General features: G+C 45.5%; 1 pseudogene; it reads right to left on the reverse strand.

Annotated features, from left to right (window-relative positions):
- The window catches only part of LOC148144289 (uncharacterized), a 45,706-nt pseudogene extending 44,161 nt beyond the window's left edge, over positions 1–1,545 (reverse strand).
- Between the last annotated feature and the right edge of the window lie 8,441 nt (positions 1,546–9,986).

Raw genomic sequence — 9,986 nt, forward strand, 5'->3', positions numbered from 1 at the left:
AGCAGCACTCATGAAAGAGCAATGCTCCTAAAGCTTGTGATTTCAAATAAACTTGTTGCACTGTAACATGGTGTCGGGTGACTTCTGACTTCTTCAACTCTGGGTTTGTCTCAAACTTGATGGGATACTTTGTCCAACTCGGCATATTTTATCAAGATTGCTTGGAGGAATTCTTTTTTTTAAAAGATTAGATTCCCTACAGTATGGAAACAGGTCCTTTGGCCCAACAAGTCCACACTGGCCCTCCGCAGAGTAACCCAGCCACTCCCCTATCCCTATTCCTCTACATTTACCCCAACTAATGCACCACACCGACACATCCTTGAACACTATGGGACAATTTAGATGGGCCAATTCATCCTAACCTGCACACCTTTAGACCAGGGGAAGGAAACCAGAGCACTCAGAGGTAACCCATACAGACGTGGGGGGGTGCAACGTGAAAGCTACACACAGACTGTCACTCCGAGGGTGGAATTGAACCCAGGTCAGCATCGTGAGGCAGTGGTACTAACCACTGAGTCACCATACCACCCCTGAGCCACGTAGGTGGGCTTGGTGGGGGTGAGTCCAGCACAAAACACAAAAGCTCACTGCACCCACTGTCAGAATGTGCAGGAGGTTCAGCCCTGGGGGTGACCCACTGCAGTGTCACTGGTGGAATCTGATTGTTGGATGGACTGGTGCCTCCGCAAGTTGCAGGACAATGAGAACCTCCGCCCGCAGTCAGGGCAGGCAAACGGCCTCTCCCCGGTGTGGACCCATTGATGGGCCAGCAGGTTGGAGGAGTGGGTGAACCCCTTCCCGCACTCGGGGCAGCTGAATGGCTTTTCCCTAGTGTGGACCCGCTGGTGGGACAACAGGTCAGAGGAATTGCTGAAGGCCTTACCACACTCAGAGCAAGCGAAAGGCCTCTCCCTCATGTGGATTCGCCGGTGTCTCAGCAGGTCCGAGGAATTGCTGAAGGCCTTCTCTCTCCCCCGTGTGGACCCGCTGATGGGCCAGCAGGTTGGAGGAATTGCTGAAGGCCTTCCCACACTCTAGGCAGCTGAAGGGCCTCTCCCCCGTGTGGACCCGCTGGTGGCTCCGCAGGTGGGAGGTTTTGCTGAAGGTCTTCCCACACTCTGGGCAGCTGAAGGGCCTCTCCCCCGTGTGGATTCGCCGGTGGGTCAGCAGAGAGGAGGAATTTCTGAAGGCCTTCCCGCACTCTGGGCAGCTAAAGGGCCGCTCCCCCGTGTGGACCCACTGATGGGCCAGCAGGGAGGAGGAATTGCTGAAGGCCTTTCCACACTCTGTGCAGCTGAAGGGCCTCACCCCCGTGTGGACCCGCCGGTGCCTCAGCAGGTTGGAGGAATCGTTGAAGGCCTTCCCGCATTTGGGTCAGCTGAATGGCCTCTCCCCCGTGTGGACTCGCCGGTGCGTCAGCAGGTTGGAGGAATTGCTGAAGGCTTTCCCGCACTCATGGCAACTAAAGAGCCTCTCCCCTGCATGGAATCGCTGGTGGGTCTGGAGGTTGTCCACCCAAGTGAATCCTTTCCCGCACATGGAGCAGTAAAACTTCCTCTCACTAGTGTTTATATGCTGGTGGGCCAGCAGGACACAGGAGCAAGTAAAGCCCTTTGCCCGTTCGGGGCAGGAGAACGGCCTCTTCCCAGTGTGATTGCACTGATGAGCTGCCAGGACAGGTGGGACATGGAAGCCCTTCCCGCAGTCGCCACAATTCCATGGTTTCTCAACAGGGCTTGTTTCCTCAGGTTTCTCCATGGCCGAAGATTCAGCTGCACACACACGTGTACAACCCTGCCATGAATTCTTCTTTCCAGGCAGTAGAGTTGTTTCAGGCTCCACACTCAGTGCGCCTGTCAACCAGTGCCCCCGTACTCCAACAGGGACCAAAAAGAAAGCTTTGCTCCTTCTCACAGAATCATAGTTGAAAATTGTTGCAGTCCTGATGGATTGAGTAACTGTCAGACATTGATGTGAAAGTGAGGACTGGAGACGCCAGAGAGTCAGAGTCAAAAACTGCATCGCTGGAAAAGCGCAGCACAGCAAGCAGCATCAGAGAAGCAGGAGAATCAACATTTTGGACATAAGCCCTTTATCTGTTAACTTGAAACTTCTGTCTTCAGATAGTCTGTAAGAAAAGATTACAAAAGTCATCACTGCCAGTCCAGTTTTTTTTTATAGATATTTTTATTAGAAATTTAACATTTTAACAAGTTTACAAAAATAAACAAAACTCTCAGATATAAACATTGATATAAAATTAACTCAAATATACAATAGTCAAAATTTAACAAAAAAACAGAAAAAAAAACGAAAAAGAAAAAAAAACAAACAATGTTTATATCTACTAATCTAACCTACAACTAACCAGAGTGTATATTTAAGTCTCTTACACGCTCGGAATGTGTTAACATCAGATGTAATAAAACCCGTATTCGTGCGGGATTCCTCCCCCGAGGGGCCCTGGACCAGCCAGGTTTGTAATCTCAATTAAATAAAAGCCCTTGTTAGGATAGCCAAAATATCTGTATTTATGTAATTCAAGAATGGCTGCCATATTTTATAAAATAATTCGGTCTTTCGGTGCACCATATTTGTAAGGAATTCAAGGGGAATACATTCCATAATTAATCTGTGCCAATTTGAAAGTCCAGGGTGGCCCTCAGCCGCCCAGTTCACCAAAACATTTCTCCTTGCACGAAAGAAAGAATAGAAAATAGTCTCTTCCCGTACGTGTTCAGGGAGGGAAGGTTCGAAAAGCCCAGGAGGAGAGATACAAGGTCCATTTTAATTTCCGTTCCTAAAATGTCTGTCAGGGTACTTGCTACTTTAGTCCAATATCTCCGGATCTTATGACATGTCCATAGGCAATGTACAAGAGTGCCCACTTCTATTTTGCATATAGGACACATTGGCAAAATTTAAGACAGGAGCATCTCCAATCGAACCGGTGCTATATGGGCCCTATGAAGTATCTTCAGCTGGATAGCCTGGGTTCTGTTACAGATAGTAATTCTTCTAGCATTTTCCCAAATATCATTCCACGTTTCTATAGAGATTTCTAGTCCCAAATCCTGATCCCATGTTTTAAGCAGATTATCCATATCTCCCGATACTTCATCATGTAGTAAATGATAAATAGTACTGACGGAAGATACCCCCACTGGTCGTAGGACACTACATTCTCTATCTGATTTATAAAGACTATCTAATAACGTGGTCTTCTTCTGTATATAATCTCGAATTTGGAAGTATCGAAAGAGGTCTCCATTAGGTAATCCGAATTTCTGACGCAGCTGTTCAAAAGACATCAGGACCCCATCTTTAAATAGATCCCCTAAACATGAGATACCCCTGGATCTCCAGAGTTTAAAAGTGGTATCTGTAAACCCCGGTTGGAATCCCCATGCTCCCACTGTCGGTGCATAGGGGAATGTTTTATGTGAATTGCCCTCATTTTGCCGCATTATATTCCAAGCACTGCCAGTCCAGTTAAGAATGAGATATCAAGGCATTGACACTGACACCAGAGAGAAACTGTACATATAGATGTGACAAATGTTAGTGGCAAGCCAGAGTGATAGACATTTGTAGGACAGAAACAGACCCTTCGGTCTAATTCATGCATGCCAACGAGATAACCTAACCTAATCTCGGCCAATTTGCCAGCATTTGGCCCATATCATCTAAACCCTTCCTAATCGTATACCCATCCAGATGCCTTTTAATGTCATAATTGTACCAGCACCCACCACTTCCTCTGACAGCTCTTTCCTTAAACATGCCACTTTCTGCATGAAAGACTTATCCCTTAGGTTCCTTTGTTAAGTTCTTTTGCTTGAGCTTCTTACAATACAATACGCCAACTTCTGTGAACAACCAAACTTTATTAAGTACAGTACAAGCTGTGGAGAAACTCTTAACACTCTTCGCAATGCTAGTACACAACAGTACCAAAAAAAACAAATCCCTTAAATAAAGTAAAACTGAAAGAGAGGCTTACAGTTGAAGTTAGAAGGGCAGAAGGAGACAGTGTTAGCAGCCTTTCTCCACATAGTCCACTGCTTAACTCACCCAAACGAGACTTCAGCTTTCAGGACTGACCACTCCCCTTTCATTGTACAGGTCACTTCTAAAACAAAAGCTTTGGCCTCAAGTCTCATCTGTTCTCATATAACCAAAAATGCCTCCCAATACTGTTTTTCATCTCTGTACTAAACCAGTCACTTTGGAGCCCAGGTTTTTTTTACCACCCATCTGAAAAAAGAACAAGGACACAGCATCCTTGAGAAGAAGGACCAGCTTTTAGTAAAAGGACCAGCTTTTAGTAAAAAGGACCAGCTTTGTGACTGAGGGATATAGGCCAAACACTGGCAGATGGGATTAGATTAGTTTGAGAACATAGCATGGAGTAGTTGGACTGAAGGTACTGTTTCTGTGCTGTTTGACTCGGTAACTGTTCTGCAATGGTCTGAAAACCATTTCCTTGCCTTCCCCCATAAACATTTCACTTCTTTATTGTTCCAAAATCAGATGAACTCAGCCTTGAATATATTCAATGATCCCATAACTGCAGGAAGACATCCCCACTTCTGAACTCAATTCCTCTTGCTAAGATAACACCTGCCTTGCTCATTGCTTGCTGCACCTATCTGACAACTGGCATTGACTGGTATGGAAGGACGCTGAAGCCTCTTTATACACATTCCTGATGAAGGGCTCATGCCTGTAACGCTGACTCTCCTGCTCCTCGGATGCTGCCTCACCTGCTGTGCTTTTCGATCACCACACTTTTTGACTCTGATCTCCAACATTTGCAGTCCTCACTTTCTCCATATCCCAATATATCACCATTTAAACAATGCATCTCCTTTCTGCTTTCCCTCCCCACCCCCCACTGGGAATGCTATCACTTCACATCGTGGTACTGCATTTTCCATGAGTTTGCCAACTGAAACACAGACCTGGCCCAACTTTTCCAGAATCTCTCCCCTCCATTAATTGTGATTGAGAGAGAGTGACACACACAATATGGGTATCTCTGAATAGCAGGAGGACTACGCTCCTTCCGGTCCTCCAGGGCTTCCTATTGGCCAAACAAAAGAAGATCACGCACAGTTTCCGCGGACAACCAGGAGCACGCGCAAGTTTCGCTGACACTGGCGAACATGCGCAGTGTTTTGTCACCTAGGAGCACGCGCAGGTTTTGCTGACACCGACGAACATGCGCAGTGTGTGTTGTCACCTTGGAGCACGCGCAGGTTTTGCTGATACTGGCGAACATGCGCAGTGTGTGTTGTCACCGAGGAGCATGCGCAAGATGCTCTGTGAAGTTGCTGGTGTAACTGACAGATTTTGTGCCCAATGACACTCGGAGACAAGAAAGGCTGGAGCGACATTTTATATTTATCTTGCGGCTCGACATTTTATTCCTTTTGCATTTTATTTGACTACCCATCTTATCCTCAGGGTAGGGGACTCCCAAACTGGAGGGCATAGGTTGAAGGTGAGAGGGGAAAGATTTAAAAGGGACCTAAGGAGTAGAAAAAAAGTGTGAAAGTTAATTCCCCTCAAGTGCCCTCTCCAAACCTGCACATCTTTGGATTGTGGAGCACCAAAGGAATCCCACGCAGACACAGGTAGAATGTGCAAGCTCCGCTCAGACAGTTGCCCGAGACTGGGAGCAAACCCGGGTGCCTATCACTATAAGGCAGCAGTGCTAACCACTGAGCCTGTTCAGAAAAAGCAGCAATTGATTTATATTAGGGTGAGAGGGGAAAGGACTAAAAGGGACCTAAAGGGCAACTATTTTACGCAGCAGGTGGTGCGTGGATTGAATGAGCTCCCAGAGGAAGTGGTGGAGGCTGGTACAATTACAATATTCAAAAGGCATCTGGATGGGTTTATGAACAGGAAGGTTTGGAGGGATATGGGCCAAGAGCTGGCAAATGGGCCTAGATTAATTTAGGATATATGATTGGCACGGAACAAACAGTTTGTTTCCACGCTCCACTACTCTATTTCTACATAGTCAGAACTGTTATGACACGGACTGCACCCACTCCCCCAACCCCCCCACTAATTTAAACCCAAAAAAGATTTACCCAATGTGGTAATGTGAAAATTCAAGAGGTAAGGAACTGTTTCTGAAAGTCACTATTTAAAGTTTTATTTAATGATCTAGGACACTAACTTGCAAGTGTTTAAATCTGCTGGGATTGTTTGTACCGCCAAATCTATTCAAATCTGTCTGAACCACTTCAAATCTCGGACAAAAGCCCTCAAATTTTAAAACATTGGGTGCAACCTCCCCCACCTAATTTAAACAAGCAACATAGAGAAGGTTTAACCCATGCAGTACTCTGTGAAAATTCAAGAACCAAGAAACTATTCCCAAAGGTCAGTGTTTAAAGTTAAAATTAACAACTTTATTTATTAAAGTCTAACGGAGAATAATTAATTAACAACTATTTACAACTCCTGTCTCTAACCTATCTTCTACCTTCCCCTGTACGATACCAGTCCAATAAAAAAAACCCTGATTAAGATTTACCGAAAGATTCAAACTTCAAACCAGCCAGCTGTTAAATGTTCTCTTTGTATCTTCCTCTGTAGATTTGCTCTCCAGGTCGGTGTCGATGTTTTTTCTCTGTGCAGACTCCTTCTCTGGACAGGTACCTCTCAGGAGTTCTCACTAGCAGCCTACATTTGTTGGTCTTTTGACAGTTCTCCTGTAACTGTTCAAATTTTTTTTTGATTTTGTACTCCAATGCATCAAATCATTTCATTGGTGTTAATGTTAGATTAGATTAAATTCCCTACAGTGCGGAACCAGGCCCTTCGGCCCAACCAGTCCACACTGACACTCCAAAGAGTAACCCACCCAGACCCATTTCCCTCTGACGAATGCACCTAACACTACGGGCAATATAGCATAGCCACTTCACCTGACCTGCACATCTTTGGACTGTGGGAGGAAACTGGAGCACCCAGAGCAAACCCAAGCAGACACGGGGAGAATGTGCAAACTCCAGTCACCTAAGGCTGGAATCGACCCTGGTGGTGTGAGGCAGCAGTGCTAACCAATACTCTCAAAATACTAAATTCAAACTTGATTGGAATTCAGTATTTTGGGGCAAGATTTAAATCGATTGGCCAAAATTGAGTATGTTTTTGTCTCCAGGCAACCCAGGTACTGAGCTGTTCGACCAAATGTTAAATTGTTACCTTGTTCAGAACGTTTGATTAGATTAGATTACTTACAGCGTGGAAACAGGCCCGTTGGCCCAACAAGTCCACACCGCCCCACTGAAGCGCAACCCACTCATACCCCTAACCTAACACTACAGGCAATTTAGCATGGCCAATTCACCTAACCTGCACATCTTTGTGACTGTGGGAGGAAACCGGAGCACCCGGAGGAAACCCACGCAGACACGGGGAGAAAGTGCAAACTCCACACAGTCACCTGAGGTGGGAATTGAACCCGGATCTCTGGCGCTGTGAGGCAGCAGTACTCACCACTGTGCCGCCGGTGCTATGTCAGGTGGTTCTGCTCGCTTTTCAACTCTCTTGAAGGTAGAATACACCTCTACACCTTCTAACAGAACCAATTTTTCAAGACTTGGAATCGGCCATTCACCCCTAACAGGAGAAAGTGAGTACTGCAGATGCTGGATATTAGAGTCAAGAGTGTGGTGCTGGAAAAGCACAGCAGGTCAGGCAACATCCGAGGAGCAGGAAAATTGACATTTCGGGAAAATTGACATTTCGAGCAAAAGCCTCATTCACCCCGAACAGCCTGTCCTCAACTGCACATAGTTCAAAGCAAGTTTGAGAAAGATGGCTGCAGCTTTGTCTTAATATAAAATTGAACGTGCGTTCAAACTTTAATGCTATTTCTGAATATATTATTTTAGCTATTCTCAATTTGAAAGATCAGCCATTTCTCGTGCACCCCCATCTCCCAGGCAGTTTCATCACCAACCATTCTCTCTCTCTCTCTCTTCTAAGAGCTTGATACAGCGATCAAAGAGAGCTCGAGGCATGAGAAAGTTCAGTGGGAGTTGGAAGAGATACAGAATGGACAGGGTGACAGAGTGTGGGGGCCATTGAGAGAATGGGGGGAACAGAGGGTGGTGGAGGCAGAAAGGAAAGACTCGGGGGTCAAAGGGTGGAGGAAGAGAATGAGGGGGAGAGAGAGAAAATGGGGGGCAGAGAGTTGCGGGGTGAGAGAGAATGGATGGGGGCGGTGGTTGGGGAGAGAGACAGCACAATTCCCACCTTCCCCAGGACTGGGGCAGTGTCCCATGAACTGGAGCCTACTCCTCCCACAGCAGGTCATTTCTCAATCCACATATGGCTAAAGGAGAAGAATTATATAATCCCTGCAGGCCATTTCACCTATCAAATTCACACCGACCTTCCACACAGCATCCCACCCAGACTCATCAACTTACTCTACAGCCCTGCAGTTCCCCATGGCTAATCCACTCTAATCTGCACATCCCTGGACACTTGAGCACAGCCGATCCATCCAAAACCGGAGCACCCATAGGTAACCTGCGCAGACAGAAGGGGGAGAACATACCAAAGTTTACACAGACAGTCACGAGAAGGTGGAATCAAATCGCTTCTAAATATTCTCCCACACCTGCAAAACCCTGAGCACCATGGGTAATTTAGCAGGGCCAATCCACCCTAACCTGGGCAAAGCTAAAAATCACATGACGCCAGTCCAACAGGTTTATTTGGAAGCACTAGCTTTCGGAGCACTGCTCCTTCATCAGGTGGTTGTGGAGTCTAAGATCATAAGACACTGAGTTTACAGCAAAACATTACAGAGTCATGCCACTGAAATGATACATTGAAGAAACCTGGATTGTAAAGTCTTTCATCTTTAGAATGAGTTGCTGGTGTCATTAATATGTAAACCCCAGAACTTCTTATAAGACACCTACTCGAGATAACTTAAGGTTTTATAAGAAAAGATGACAACTCAGCTTAGACAATGCATTAAAGGTGTGAGGCCAGAGTCTGTCTGTATCCCAGTTTTTGAGTCAGACTGGTTCTATTTCCAAAGTGGAATTTATAAAATATTCTATGTATTATCTGCCTGCAGATTGTGCATTTTTTGAGCAAAATAGATGGTATCTGCAAATACAAATTCACCCCATAGACATCGGTGTGTGTGTGCACGCGTGCACACACACGAGAGAGAGTAAAAGTCTAGTTCCATACTGTATATCTCTATGTCTATTGCATAACAGATGCTTTATTTCTGTTGATGTAAATATTGTTATAAATCGTAGCTGGGTACTAATACTTAGATGTAAAGGAGAGACAATTTTTCAATTAGGGCACTATAAGAATCCTGGCAGACCCCTATTTCTAGGTTACTTGCCAATGAACAGACACAAGCACCTATTTAATTCTAACTTTTCGCCTTTTTTGTTATATTTTCTGGTATGATACTCTGTGTCTGGATGGTTGACAGGCTGGGAGATTGTGGGTTGGACTTTGATTGTTCCGGAAGGTGTCAAAGGAGGTTAAAGCTTCAGCAGAAATGAAGCAGAGCTGAGAGCGGACAACAACTGTGTGGGAACAGGGAGATCAATAGAGGACAAAGAAACCAGGACCTGAAATCCGAGCTGACACCAGACTACCCTGTGATCAGTGCTTTGATGAGCAGCGTCAACCCGCTACCTTTACCTAGCTTCCCATTCGACTTGAATGCCACATCTCCCCTCAATATTTAGGATCCAATCCTTATCATCCTGAAGCTATGTCTCTGTAAGGAGTCCCAGATCATAATTATTCTCTTCAATGTGTGCAGTCAATTTATTCACTTTTGTTATGTTGCAGCGCTATTACGACACAGAGTAACCCCCTCTGCTAAATTAAACCTGAAACACAGAAATGATTCACCCCACGCAGTAATATGTAAAAGTTTGAGAGACAAAGTACTATCCCAGAGGTAA

This window comes from Chiloscyllium plagiosum, unplaced genomic scaffold, assembly GCF_037043375.1.
Source record: "Chiloscyllium plagiosum isolate Xiang-an unplaced genomic scaffold, Cpla_swu_hap1 HiC_scaffold_27, whole genome shotgun sequence".
Lineage (NCBI taxonomy): Eukaryota > Metazoa > Chordata > Chondrichthyes > Orectolobiformes > Hemiscylliidae > Chiloscyllium > Chiloscyllium plagiosum.